The sequence below is a fragment of the Gobio gobio genome, assembly GCF_949357685.1.
Source record: "Gobio gobio genome assembly, chromosome: 1".
In the NCBI taxonomy this organism is placed as follows: Eukaryota; Metazoa; Chordata; class Actinopteri; order Cypriniformes; family Gobionidae; genus Gobio; species Gobio gobio.
Window position 1 is genome coordinate 9,342,896 of NC_137097.1, and position 5,770 is coordinate 9,348,665.

A 5,770-nucleotide genomic window follows, 5' to 3' on the forward strand; every position below is an offset into this window, starting at 1 on the left:
TCAAATATATATGATCTAAAATATATAGATGTAATATAAAATATGTAATTTATGTTTTTTTTTTTTTAAGTGTTGCTTGCGCATTCGGAATAAACTTTGAAGGATTTGATCGCATCTCTTATGTAAGTGTGTTTCATTCTCTTCCCATGATATCATGTCAGAGAGACTGTGTGTGTGTGTGTGTGTGTGTGTGTGTGTGTGTGTGTGTGTGTGTGTGTGTGTGTGTGTGTGTGTGTGTGTGTGTGTGTGTGTGTGTGTGTGTGTGTGTGTGTGTGTGTGTGTGTGTGTGTGTGTGTGTGTGTGAGTGTGTGGAGTGTGAGAGAATGTGTGTGTGTGTGTGTGTGTGTGTGAGAGAGAGAGAGAGAGAATGTGTCTGTGAGTGTGAGAGAGTGATTGTGCCTGTGTGTGTGTGTGTGTGTGTGTGTGTGTGTGTGTGTGTGTGTGTGTGTGTGTGTGTGTGTGTGTGTGTGTGTGTGTGTGTGTGTGTGTGTGTGTGTGTGTGTGTGTGTGTTTTCAGGGTCTGATCTGAAGCTGTTTAACAGCCTGAATGTCATTTTTACTTTTACATGTGTCAAAAAATATACTTTCATTATTGATTAACCACTGTTATTTGCCTGGTGTGCCTGTGATAAAGAAAAACCGATTAAAACATAATCTTACCACACAACAAATTCAGACGTTTCAGTCTAACAGATGTCAATGAACACATTATCAAAAGTGCAGATTCTTCCACTTTCCCATAACTCAGCATATTCTTGTATGTGACGGAAAACCACACATTTAATGATTAACTCAGTTCACCGAATGATACGAGCACACATCAGTGGCTCAAGGCTGGAAGATTACGCTGCTGTTTTAACCAATAATCAGAACAAAAGCAGTTGAAGGATGACGAGCATAATTCAAATGACAATTTATCTGACTCCATTAAAGTTGTTGTTATTCTTTAACATCTTATTCTTTAAAGATTACTGTTATAAACATGAGCCCCGTCTGAAAGGCAAAGGGGAAGGTGTTGCTGTAATTTATAATCAGTGGTGGGCTGTCAGGGCCTTCTCTGCTGGCCCTGTCAAAATCAAAAATATATATATTTTTATAATTAAATTAAATGAATGTGTGTCTGAACATGTCTAAATGCAATTACTCTCTATTTCAGTATCCACTATCTGCCACGTTATTTCGTGGTCCGCGCATACACTGGCTATTATGGTATGGCCGTCAGAGAACTGATATGAAACAAGTGATCTTCCGGTGAACGCTGTCACTGTATGATGCCGACTTCCAAAATAAAAGTCTGCCTGAATATCTAAATAAATAAATCTAAATAAATAAACATTTCACAACCCAATTTCACCTGAAAATGATAGTACACCTCACAGCCTGTCACTGTATGATGTCGAATTCCAAATATATAATATAAATATATATATTTATATTCCATTTATATTTATATAAATATATATATTTATATTCCAAATATATATATATATATATATCACAAAATAAGAGCCCCCCAAAATTCATATTTGCGCTGTTTTGTATGTATATATATATATATATATATATATATATATATATATATATATATATATATATATATATATATATATATATTGAGTAACCCATAAAAAGAAAAGTCCTAGCTTCCACAGACTAATTTCACCTCGAACGGCGAGTACACCTTTTCACAGTGTCAACTACAAAATGACAAGACATTCTGGTTTTGAATTTCACATGTAACAATATTTTATTTTTAATGGCATTATTACAAATTATTACAAATTCTTCTCAAAATTAGCATCACCTTTTTATACTGAATCTTATATTTACAATAAAATACATATAACATATAATTTAAATAAAAAGAGAAAAGAGAAATAAAATAACTTTTCAAATCCTGTTTGCAGATTTAAGAGCACATAATGCAGTCCCAGTTGTTGTCTCTGGCCAGTTCCAGCTCCTCTTCAGACATGCCCAGGCACTTTTCGTGGTACCACCTCTCGCAGATGTCACACTGGATCTAGAAAGTAAGCAGTTGGAAATACAAGTATCCTGTCATAAGAGAACAAAAAAACTCACCCACTTTGTCATAGGATCTTTACCTCCACTTAGATTGTTTAATGAGCACATGGCACAGTTATTGGTCTCATCAAACACTAAAATATAAGATAAACAGAAATAAATTGGTAACACTTTAGTTTACTGTTCAATGTCCATGTACCTGTTTAATTGAACAACCTTACAATATCAACATTACATACTGCAAAGACTGAATTAATGTTGTTTATGTACTAAACAACAACCACAGAGATATTCAGGTTATATATCAGGCTTTAAAATAAATAACAATAACAATGTGTGTAACTTGTGTCAGGACATTAACGGTACCATTAATAAACAGTCATTTACATCCCTTTCATTTTTTTGACCCCTTCATGTCACTGTACATCTATTGGGTTGCTGTTTATGTCTCATTGCAGATGAAATACTTCCAGGCCTTCAGACCTCTGCATCATCTGGAATCTGTTTTTGTTATTTTCCAGGCTTGTTTCGGTCAAAATTGCATTACCATGCATCACCCGTGATCAATATTACTTGCCTGATCTGAGTATGTCATCTTTATTTGTAAAACAAGTTGTTCCCCTCCGTGTTTATGATTGCATGAGCTGCATTATCTGGCTTTCTACTAGACTGTGTACGTGCTTTCATTTTTTTACTTAGCATAAAGACTGTAAAAAAATAAAATGTATTAACTACTTTTTTGTTTCATTCTTTCCATAATGTTTTTGTTCTTGATTAATTTATGTAAATAAAATTTTTGTAAGACATTAAGCTCTGTGCTAAAACACACAATTGACAGATGTCTATGTTAAGTCTCTGAGTCTCTTATCCCGGATGATTGCCTTTGAGAAATTGTATTTAACTTGCAGGTGAATTAAACTTACAGGTTAACTAAAGCAGAGAGACATATTTCATAAATCTGTGTGGCTACTGTATGATTGTAGTAGATGATAATTTGAAATTAGATTTGTTTTTCTGAGCTCTATTAAGTTGTGATACTACTTTGACAACCCTACATTTTGTGGTAGCTTTAATGTAACAGTATACAACCTTGTTATGAACTGAACCTTTAGGCGCAAAAGTTCCAGGCCAATCTTCTCTGTTGGGCACCCTGCGCCCACCACACACACCTGGGCCCCACCCATTCACCTGAGTGGCTCTCCTGCGCTTCTGAGCCCCGCCCATTCACCTGAGTCTGGATGTTGTGGCCCCACAGTGTTTATTATTGACCAGTTTAAATTCAGAGAGCAGCAGAGATGTAGAATTCAGAGAGAAAATGGCAAGAAAGCAGAGATGGCCTCCAGTATACAGGTCCTTCTAAAATAATTAGCATATTGTGATAAAGTTCATTATTTTCCATAATGTAATGATAAAAATTAAACTTTCATATATTTTAGATTCATTGCACACCAACTGAAATATTTCAGGTCTTTTATTGTTTTAATACTGATGATTTTGGCATACAGCTCATGAAAACCCAAAATTCTCAAAAAATTTGCATATTTCATCCGACCAATAAAAGAAAAGTGTTTTTAATACAAAAAAAGTCAACCTTCAAATAATTATGTTCAGTTATGCACTCAATACTTGGTGGGGAATCCTTTTGCAGAAATGACTGCTTCAATGCGGCGTGGCATGGAGGCAATCAGCCTGTGGCACTGCTGAGGTGTTCTGGAGGCCCAGGATGCTTCGATAGCGGCCTTAAGCTCATCCAGAGTGTTGGGTCTTGCGTCTCTCAACTTTCTCTTCACAATATCCCACAGATTCTCTATGGGGTTCAGGTCAGGAGAGTTGGCAGGCCAATTGGGCACAGTAATACCATGGTCAGTAAACCGTTTACCAGTGGTTTTGGCACTGTGAGCAGGTGCCAGGTCGTGCTGAAAAATGAAATCTTCATCTCCATAAAGCTTTTCAGCAGATGGAAGCATGAAGTGCTCCAAAATCTCCTGATAGCTAGCTGCATTGACCCTGCCCTTGATAAAACACAGTGGACCAACACCAGCAGCTGACATGGCACCCCAGACCATCACTGACTGTGGGTACTTGACACTGGACTTCAGGCATTTTGGCATTTCCTTCTCCCCAGTCTTCCTCCAGACTCTGACACCTTGATTTCCGAATGACATGAAAATTTTGCTTTGATCCGAAAAAAGTACTTTGGACCACTGAGCAACAGTCCACTGCTGCTTCTCTGTAGCCCAGGTCAGGCGCTTCTGCCGCTGTTTCTGGGTCAAGAGTGGCTTGACCTGGGGAATGCGGCACCTGTAGCTCATTTCCTTCACACGCCTGTGCACGGTGGCTCTGGATGTTTCTACTCCAGACTCAGTCCACTGCTTCCGCAGGTCCCCCAAGGTCTGGAATCGGTCCTTCTCCACAATCTTCCTCAGGGTCCGGTCACCTCTTCTCGTTGTGCAGCGTTTTTTGCCACACTTTTTCCTTCCCACAGACTTCCCACTGAGGTGCCTTGATACAGCACTCTGGGAACAGCCTATTCGTTCAGAAATGTCTTTCTGTGTCTTACCCTCTTGCTTGAGCGTGTCAATGATGGCCTTCTGGACAGCAGTCAGGTCGGCAGTCTTACCCATGATTGCGGCTTTGAGTAATGAACCAGGCTGGGAGTTTTTAAAAGCCTCAGGAATCTTTTGCAGGTGTAATTAGTTGATTCAGATGATTAAGTATGAAAAAATTGCTCGTTTAGAGAACCTTTTCATGATATGCTAATTTTCTGAGATAGGAATTTTGGGTTTTCATGAGCTGTATGCCAAAATCATCAGTATTAAAACAATAAAAGACCTGAAATATTTCAGTTGGTGTGCAATGAATCTAAAATATATGAAAGTTTAATTTGTATCATTACATTATGGAAAATAATGAACTTTATCACAATATGCTAATTTTTTGAGAAGGACCTGTATATCCTACATTACATTCACTGTATTGGTTTATAGGTTTCAATATCAACATTGTTTTTAGGACATCACTGGGCAGGATGTAAAATATATATATTAAAAAAAATGTTTTATACTGTTTTTTTGCATCCAAATAGAAAAACTTAGAAAATACCGGGATGTATACCATGTATTGCCATTCAACCAAAAAATACAGATATGATTTTTTGATTATATCGCCCAGTCCTATAAAGCATTTTGATTTACCATTGTGTATGAAATGTGATATATAAATAAACATGCCTTGCATATTTAACTTAACCACCATAGCCTACTAAAGTGCTGACTGTACTTTTGACTGAATGGTTTGCTTTATTTCTTATTGGAGAGCTTCCTATACCTTTTACTTATACTTTTATAATGGCCATTATTGATTATTAAAACTGACGTTTCACAAAAAGAGAGTTGTGTTTGTCATATTTAATTGTATTACAGTGAAGATAATCAGAGTACATATTCACATATTGCCTGAACCACATATTTATAGGTTGAATGTTATATTTCATTTTGTTTAAAATATGCATGCAGTGAAGATAATAAAAGTACGCTTTACCTGGACCACATTCGTGTGGCTATTTATGTTTAGGATTCTTAAAAAATAATAATATATATATATATATATATTATTGTTACGTCTCCCCTTTAATCTAGGGGTAAAATAGGGAACGACGAACAAAGAAAAAGGTGGAGAGACTTTGAGAATCTCCAGCTCTCCAGTCCCAGAGTCACAGAAGAATGAATGAACCAACCAGTTTATTTTC